Source organism: Pinus tabuliformis, chromosome 3_2 (assembly GCF_031772625.1).
Source record: "Pinus tabuliformis cultivar Carrire ecotype Pingquan chromosome 3_2, CPIR1, whole genome shotgun sequence".
In the NCBI taxonomy this organism is placed as follows: domain Eukaryota; kingdom Viridiplantae; phylum Streptophyta; class Pinopsida; order Pinales; family Pinaceae; genus Pinus; species Pinus tabuliformis.
In genome coordinates, this window is record NC_142302.1 from 1,069,299,648 (window position 1) to 1,069,309,269 (window position 9,622).

General features: G+C 37.8%; 1 pseudogene across 1 annotated transcript; it reads left to right on the plus strand.

Moving 5' to 3' along the window:
• The first annotated feature begins 6,229 nt into the window (after positions 1–6,229).
• On the plus strand, positions 6,230–7,573 carry LOC149184371 (glucan endo-1,3-beta-glucosidase-like; annotated as a pseudogene). The gene is made up of 2 exons (XR_016257777.1): positions 6,230–6,350; positions 6,477–7,573. The product of XR_016257777.1 is annotated as a glucan endo-1,3-beta-glucosidase-like (transcript).
• Positions 7,574–9,622: the final 2,049 nt, after the last annotated feature.

The window sequence follows — 9,622 nt, forward strand, 5'->3', positions numbered from 1 at the left end:
TCTCTGTAGTGGTTATTTTATTTGGTTTTGGTATTTCTCCATTTAAAAATACCCAACAGTGGTATCAGAGCAAGGCTTAGGCTCTTTGTAGGAGACAAAGAAGCTGAAGGGAGAAGGTTGTTGCTGCAGCAAAACCTCTCAGGCAGACAGAAGACTCAGACAGCGAAGGATTCAGGTATTCCCCAAAAGCATTTCTCTTGTTATTGCTGAAGACAGTCAGTTTTTAAAAAAAATCACAGTCAAGGATTTAAAACCATAGTTCAAGATGCAAGGAATGGCAAGCACAAGCATGGGTATGTTCAACACCCAGCTCCCACACTTTAATGGGAAGAACTATGACTACTGGTCTATAACCATGAGAGCTTTGTTCATCGCTCAAGATATATGGGAACTAGTAGAATATGGGTTTGAGGAACCAGCAGATGAAATTGAGTTCAATGCATTAACTCAGGGAGAGAAGGATCAGCTGAAGCTCAATAGGAAGAAGGATGCAAAGGCCATTGTCTTGTTGTATCAAGCAGTGGACCAGAGTATATTCCCAAGGATAGCAGCAGCTACAACATCACATGAAGCATGGCAAACTCTCAAGACAGCCTATCAAGGCATGGAGAGAGTGAAGACAGCAAAATTGCAAATGCTGAGAAAGGATTTTGAAAACTTGAACATGAAGGAGTCAGATAACATTGACTCATTCTTCACTCATGTGATTGGTGTAATCACACAAATGAGAACTCATGGAGAAACAATTGAAGATAGAAGAATAGTGGAGAAAATATTGAGGGTCTTACCCTCAAGGTTCGATGCCATAGTCACCACCATTGAAGAGACAAAGGATCTCTCAAAATATTTAGTTGATGAGCTACATGCATCACTGATAACTCATGAGCAAAGGTTGAGTAGGAATGAAAACTCATCCCTTGAGCAAGCCTTCAAGACCCAGATGTCTTTTGGAAGAGGAAGAGGTCAAGGAAGAGGAAACCGAAGAGGAAGAGGCAGAAGCCAGAACAGAGGTGGAATGAACAGCCCAGCAAATGCACAAGGAAGAGGCAGCAATACAAATCAGAACCAAGGCCAAGGCAGCAGCCAACAAAGAGAAAAATATCGTGCTCAAGGACAAAGGTATGATAAATCTAATGTTCAATGCTATTATTGCAAAAAGTATGGACATTATGCTAGTGATTGTAGAAAGAAACAGCATGATATGAACAGCAGACAAAATGCAAATGTTACAAGAGAAAACAACAGTCAAGAAAATGTCCTGTTAGCTTGTAACATGGCTGAAACACATAGTGAAGACATATGGTTTTTAGACTCAGGTTGCAGCAACCATATGACAGGGAATATAGCCCTCTTTTCAGCCTTAAATCAGAATTTGAAATCAGAGGTCACACTAGGAACTGATAGTAAAGTGTCTGTTATGGGAAAAGGGGAGGTAAAAATACTTACAAAGCAGGGAGAAAGGAAAACCATAGCAGATGTCTACTATGTCCCCGGAATGAGATGTAACCTATTGAGTGTTGGACAGCTTATCCAAAAGGGTTACAATGTTTACTTTGTAAATGATGTGTGCACCATCATGGACATATCACCTAGCAAAAGATGCATTGCTGAAGTGAAGATGACAAGGAACAGAATGTTCCCTCTTAGAATAAGAGCAGACATGAAGAACAAAAGAGAAATGGCAGCAGTCACCCAAGAGGCCTTCCAAAGCGTGCCAAAGGATGAGAACTGGTTATGGCACTTGAGATTCGGGCATCTAAATTTTGGAGGTCTAAATTTGTTGAGCAGAAAAGGAATGGTAAAGGGATTACCATTGATAGAGAAGCCGGATAGCCTTTGTGAAGGCTGTATATTGGGCAAACAACATAGAGAGAGTTTTCCATCAGGGAAAAGCATAAGGGCAAAGGCACCCTTAGAGATTATCCACTCAGATTTGTGTGGACCAATGCAAGCTCCATCATTAGCTGGCAGCCTATATTTCTTGACATTCATTGATGATTTTACAAGAAAGACTTGGATATATTTCCTCAAGAACAAAAGTGAAGTCTTTGAGAAATTCCAAAACTTCAAAGCACTTGTCGAGAACCAAAGCGGGCTGCACATAAAAGTATTGAGAACTGATAGAGGAGGTGAGTATATCTCCAATGAATTCCTAAAGTTTTGTAGAGAAAATGGAATACATAAACAGTTCACAACTCGGTACACCCCACAGCAAAATGGAGTTGCTGAAAGGAAGAACAGAACCATCATGGAGATGGCAAGGAGCATGTTGAAGGCAAAGCATTTGCCAAATGAGTATTGGGCTGAAGCTGTACATTGTGCAGTGTATATTCTGAACAGGTGTCCTACAAAGGCAGTCATGAACAAAGTGCCAGAAGAGGCATGGAGTGGGAGAAAGCAAGTAGTCACCCACATGAGAGTTTTTGGGTGTGTGGCCTATGCACACATTCCAGATAAACTAAGGAGGAAGTTGGACAGCAAAGGGGAGAAATGCATCTTCATTGGATACAGTGAGGAATCCAAAGCCTACAGGCTGTACATTCCATCTACCAAGAAGTTCTTTGTCAGCAGGGATGTTCAATTCATTGAAGAGGAAGCTTGGAATGGAAGCATAGAGAAAATAGTGAACATTAAAAGCTGTTTGCCTCATGATGAAGATGAAGAGGAGGTGGCTGAAATGAATCCCCAAACAGCAGCACCAACACAAGAACAGCAAGGTACACCATTGAGGATCAATGAGAGTGCTTCTCCAAGCACACCACAAGGAGGAAACTCAAGTGCATCTTCAAGCACTTGCACACCAAGTGAAAGAGGTAAGAAGTTTAGAAATCTAAGTGAAATTTATGAAGAAGGAATGAATTCCTTATTTGCCTTGTTTTGTCATGTTGATGATCCTATCCATTTTGAAGAAGCTATTAAAGATAGGAAATGGATAGAAGCTATGGATGAGGAGATGAATGCCATAGAGAGAAACAAAACATGGGATTTGGTTGAATTACCAAAAGGCAAAGAAGTCATTGGTGTGAAATGGGTCTACAAGACCAAGAGCAATGCTGAAGGCAAGATTGAAAGGCATAAAGCAAGGCTGGTTGTCAAAGGGTACAAGCAGCAGTATGGGAGAGATTATGAAGAGACTTTTGCCCCGGTTGCAAGAATGGAAACCGTGAGAGCAGTGCTGTCCATAGCAGCTCAAAACAAATGGAAAGTCTACCAAATGGATGTGAAATCAGCATTCCTAAATGGAGTGTTAATGGAAGAGGTCTATGTGGAACAGCCTCTCGGATATGAGAAGAAAGGAGAAGAGCACAAAGTGTGCAAATTGAAGAAAGCTCTTTATGGGCTGAAGCAAGCGCCAAGAGCATGGTACAGCAGGATAGATTCATATCTATTGGAGAATGAATTTGACAAATGTGAAGGAGAACCCACAGTGTACATCAAGGAAAAGGATGGTAAAATTTTAATTGTTGTCTTGTATGTAGATGATGTTATTTTCACTGGAAATGATATGTATCTTATTGAGAATTTTAAATCAATCATGAAGAATGAATTTGAAATGACTGACATGGGTTTGTTGAGATACTTCTTAGGCATAGAAGTAGATCAAAATGAAAAAGGAAATTTTATATCTCAAGCAAGATATGTAAATCAAGTTTTGAGCAGATTTAAGATGGAAGAATGCAAGGCAGCAATCACTCCCACAGTGATGGGATTAAAACTCAGCAGAGAGGACAGCAGCAAGGATTTTGATCCTAGCTTGTATAAAAGCATTGTGGGCAGCCTTATGTATTTAACAGCAACTAGGCCTGATTTAATGTATGCTGTTAGTTTGATTTCCAGGTTCATGGAGAGGCCAAAGGAGGCACATTGGCAAGCAGCAAAGAGAATTTTGAGGTATGTCAAAGGCACTAAAATGTTTGGAATTTTATATCATGCCTCAGAACATTCAGATTTGGTTGGGTACACAGATAGTGATTGGGCTGGAAGTGTAGATGATCGGAAGAGCACTTCCGGTTATGTTTTTAACATGGGTTCAGGAGCCATTTCATGGGCTTCTAAGAAGCAGTCCATTGTAGCATTATCTACAGCAGAGGCAGAGTATGTGGCAGCGACAGCAGCAGCATGTCAGGCAGTATGGATGAGAAGGATGTTGAGAAGCTTAGGCCAAGAGCAGGCAAAAGCGACAGTGGTCTTTTGTGACAATAGCTCAGCTATTGCTTTGTCAAAGAATTCAGTGTTTCATAAGAGAACGAAACACATTGACACAAGGTTTCACTACATCAGAGAATTGGTGAGCAATGGAGAAATTGTCTTAGAACATTGCAGGACTCAGGAACAGGTAGCAGACATTTTGACAAAGCCACTGGACCAGAAAAGCTTTGAATTTTTGAGGAAGTGTCTGGGTATGACAGAATGCCCAGCTGTTGAAATTAAAGGGGAGTGTTAAATGTGTAATTTCAACGCAGCCGAAAACCACCAAACAAAACCATCTATCTTGTTCGCACCGCCTTTTGGCAAAGGCTGTTTTTCCTTGGAGCCCTCCGAACACATTCACTTGCCGCCACGCGTCCCATGTACGAACGCCCAAAAACCACTTTCCCCGGACAGTAAAGTTCGTTTGAGTTGTGCGAGGTTGGTGTGCGAACCTCGTTGGATCAGCCAAGTGATCTGGGCACGAAATCTTCACCGTCGATCTCCGGAAAGTGCACAGGCCCACGTCAAATCGATTTTTACGTGGAGTAAAAGGTTTATGGGTTGACCGCCGCAGGAGGAATTCAATGTTTTTAATGTGTCTTCGTAGATATTAGGTGGAGGCGTTAATTTTAGTCATGGGCATAAGTCCCATATATCTTTTATATATGTTTTATATAGATTTAGGTGAGGCCCATTTAATATTGTTATGGGCATGTATTTAATATAGTTTTTTATATATGTTTTATGTATGTCGTAAAAATAGGTTTACGTGCAGTAGTTTTATTGTTGTGGTGACTGCGCACAGCAGTGTGTAAAAAAATATATGAACAGGTTGTAATGTTTTAGTTTTTGGCTATTTTAAAACTGAGGTATAGCAAAAACCATGTGTGGTTTTGCACAGCAGTGCATAAAGGAAATGGTGGAGCGATTTTTGTAAGTCTGTGTGAATTTTGTTTACAGCAGTAAACTTATGTAAACTTTTATTACAATAGTAAGTTTTTTTTTTTCACAGGCAGTGAATGTTAAAAAGATTTTACAGTGGTAAATCCCTCTTAGTAACAGAGGATGAATATGTATGAGGCAATATATTTTTGAATAGAAATGCTTTGTGTCAGTTTAATGGTGTCATCTGAGTCATTTTGTTTCTAAGAGGTTTTCTGTCAAAAGATCCTGGACAGAGTAAACAGAGCATTGTCTCTGTAGTGGTTATTTTATTTGGTTTTGGTATTTCTCCATTTAAAAATACCCAACACATGGTTCATTGCCATAAACTCTACTAAGAATTCAAATGGACTCTACCTGTAACTCCTCTGTAAAAAGGGCAACACAGATGTCGAGCCGAGTTTTTTTAAGGGTATTTTAATGTTTTAAACATTTTTTTATTAAATTAGATGGCTGATTTTTGTTCAATCGTCTAACAAAAGATCTAACGGCTAGATTAGGACAGAAAAACATTTGGGGAGTTCATTTCAGAGGGAAACGCTTTATAGCCTAAAAATGTTTATGTTGCACGACACTGCGATAAAAGTCAAATAAAAAAGCCTTTAAAATGGTATGTAAGATATGTGAATTTTTTTTTTTTTTTACCTAGGTGGAAAAACCTATCAACTCAGGTGTCAAAACCAACAGTGAGGACAGCCATCTCTGGCTGCTACCGCGAATGTCGGTTTGACTCATCACAGTTAGATAGGAAAATGTCAGGTTGGAGTTTAATATTCATCAAATTGATGACAGTTTTTTTAATTGAAAAATAAATGAGTATATTGTGCATTCAACTCATTAATGAAACTCAGGTCAATGGAATGACAATATAGTACGAAAACTTCGATGGGTGGCTGCTGTATCAATGTGTTAAAAGCAATAAAATATATTCTATAGTCTGGTGGCAAAAACAAAGAGTTATACGATTCACCTGTTTATGTAATCATCCTCGTGGTCCTTAGTTGGACGGAGCCGTTACGCATTTGCTTTCCTTCTCTAAACACTGCACGGAATCTATCATTTCTCCTATATATACTGTAGAAAGGATCTTTCTCTCACAGTATCCCATAATCTCTAGCAATCCGTTTCAGGCCATAACTATCATTTTTAGTACGCCACTCTTCTTTTATTTGGAAGTAAATATACAGCCAACCGAGGAATGGCATCCAGCAACAGAGGTATCAAACATGATTCCTTTTAAGTTTCTAGGTTATTATCCAAATGTGAGTGTGTAATAATCATGAATGGTTTTTGGAATTGAAGGTCTGTGATAATCTGACTGAATTGTAAGAATATTATTGCAGTTGGAGTATGCTATGGAATGGTTGCAGACAATTTGCCACTTCCAGATCAGCTGGCAAATCTGATGAGGTCTCGCAACATCGGCAAAGTCAGGCTTCTTCAAGCACAGCACGAAGCCCTTCGAGCCTTGCAAAACAGCGAGGGAATCGAAGTGATTGTGTGAGTTGGGAATGACGAGCTCCAGAAGATCGCATCCGATGAGGCTGCAGCAAACGGGTGGGTCAACGACAACATTCGCCAATTCTATCCGGCCACCAACATCAAATACATCGCAGTCGGCAACGAAGTTTTGGCGATAGAAAATCGGCAGCATCTTCCCTGTCTCGTCGCTGCGATGATAAACATTCAAACCGCAGTGCGGGGTGCCAATCTGCAGAACTCTATCAAGGTTTCCACCACCCACGCCACGTCTGTTCTGGGAAAATCGTATCCTCCTTCTCAGGGAGAATTCGCTGATGAATTGAAGAGCAGCATGAGCGATGTACTCAACTTTCTGGCAGAGAATGAGTCTCCTTTCATGGCTAATGTGTATCCCTACTTTAGTTACAATTACAACAAGGCCCAGATCTCGTTAGACTATGCTCTGTTTAGATCCGCGGATCCGGTGGTGAATGATGGAGGTCGTCTCTATAAAAGCTTGTTCGATGCGCTGGTGGATTCTCTGGTTTCGGCTGTGGAGAAATCGGGACATCCCGATATTCCCATCGTCATAACTGAGAGCGGGTGGCCTTCGGCGGGCAATGAGGCGGCTACTGTTGAGAATGCGCAGACTTACAACAACAATCTCATCAAACATGTGCTTTCAAATGCTGGAACGCCAAAAAGACCTGGACAACATATTGATACATACATTTTCGCTCTTTTCAACGAGAATTTGAAGGGCGGGGACGAGCCAGAAAGACATTTTGGACTTTTCTATCCTGATCAAAACCTTGTTTACCCTGTCAACTTTTCTCCTTAATTGATCTGTCTTTACCATTCGAATATACAATACTATCCATTTTCTCACAATAAAATGAAGGCCTGAAATATTTGATTTCTTTCGCCTTCTACAAATGTAACGCCATGCATAGATTGAACCTGTACCTTGACATCCTTGTGCACACTTGGTTAATACCAGAATAATAAGAATATTATGATATGTTGAGAATATCTCATTCTTGTCACCTGCATTCTAAAAATGCCAAAATACGAGCACTCAAACCAACCAAATCAATAAGTCATTTTAATATCCATTTTGCATTTTGCATCCAATGAATTTGAATTTGACCGCAATAAATTATTTTAAAATCCACTTGACGTATCCTATCCATGGGAGATTTTGCTGACCTATAGCATATGCCATTTCAAATAATCATGTTTATAGTTCGATTAACTGGATGGACCATCTCTTAGTTTTTATATTCTAGTTTAATTTTCACTAAAAATATATTGATTTATTATTACTAGCATATATCAGCCTTAAATGCATATTGATCTAATATTATAGGGATTCAATTTTTTTAACTGTAAAGTTTTTTTAGTGGATATTATTTCAATATTTTGTATAGTTTTTTTTTTTCGAGTTTTATTTTTTATTTTTTATTTTATTTTAGTATTTATCAATAAAATTTCAATTTTGATGACAAACAGAGATCTTTACACATCATACTAAACTATAGAATAAGCCTCTGCAATCCAGTACAATGTGTAAATAAATTTTAAAATATATATATATATATCTATATATATATATATATATATTAAATTTTTATTAAATATATTTTTGAGTTATATTAATTAAAATCTGATTCATATTTTAATATAAAATTATTATTTTATATGTGTATCATTAAATTTTAATTTATATATATACAGATATAAAAGGGTTTAAAAAAATTATATATAATGGTTTAAAAAAAAATGCATACCTAATATTTTTAATTAAAAATCAAAATACACCTCCTATATGCTATGATTTCTCATTTTAAAATAAAAATAAATAATATTTTATTATTAAATTATATTCATAATTTATTTTAAAATCCTGCATATCACTACCACTGCAATCTTGTCATTACACTATCATGGGTGTCCTATTGCTAGTGATTCCCTTGTGGCACTATCACTGCGATGTGGTAACATTATCACTGCGTTGTCCTGTGGCACTATCACTGCGATGTGGTGACACTATCACTGTGATGTCGTGTGGCACTATCACTGCATTCACCTATGGCAGTTACCGTTTGCGATCCTGTGTCACTTCAACGATCTCATCATCTCTATGTGGGTTAATGTCACCTCTATGATCTTGTAGAATCGTTCAAGCAAGCAATCTCATGGCACCCTTCACTTTGGGATCTGGTTAAACACCTCCTTTGCGATGCCCCCCTCAGGTGGAAAATTATGTTTCTTTCTCATGTGGATCAACCGAACCTGGAATCAAAATAACAGACCAATTATTTTCACATCTTATTCCATCGGTAGTGCCCAGATGCCAAGATATGGCATTGTCATTTATTAATAAAAAAATAGGAAACCTGAACCAAAACTCCAAGATTTGTGTCAATTCATGAAATTGACTTTGGAATGCCAAGGCACAATGACGTTTGAACGGCCATAATCACTCGATGACATATCATCAAATGATTTTTGTGAAAGGCTGGTAGTGATTCTTCCAGATTTTTGTCATACTCATAAAATTGTAAATAAATAAAAGTATGTCAAAACTCCATGATATGTATCAATTCAACAAATTCCTTTTTGGAATGATGTTTGAACACACAATCACTATATGAAAAATCGTGTTGCTCACAATTTTTTAGGATTTTGGTTTTTTTTTTTTCTTAATAAAATTGTAAATAAATAAAAAATATCAGAGGACCCTTCTAATATGAAATGAAGGCCACTTCAATGTATATAGTTGACAAAATTTTAATAGAAATTAAGTAATATTAGTTATTTTATTTGACATGATATCAAAGCCAAGTTTAGGTACTTTTGCCACATTCAATCTAGCTTATTTTACCATTTACTTTGTATTTATTCTATATTTTACTATTTACTAGCTTCCTTCATAGTTATGAAGACCCTTTAGGTCACTATAATATCTAGTGTGATTTGACTTAATGAAAAATCTCTTACTCATTCTTTCTAAAATGATATTTCT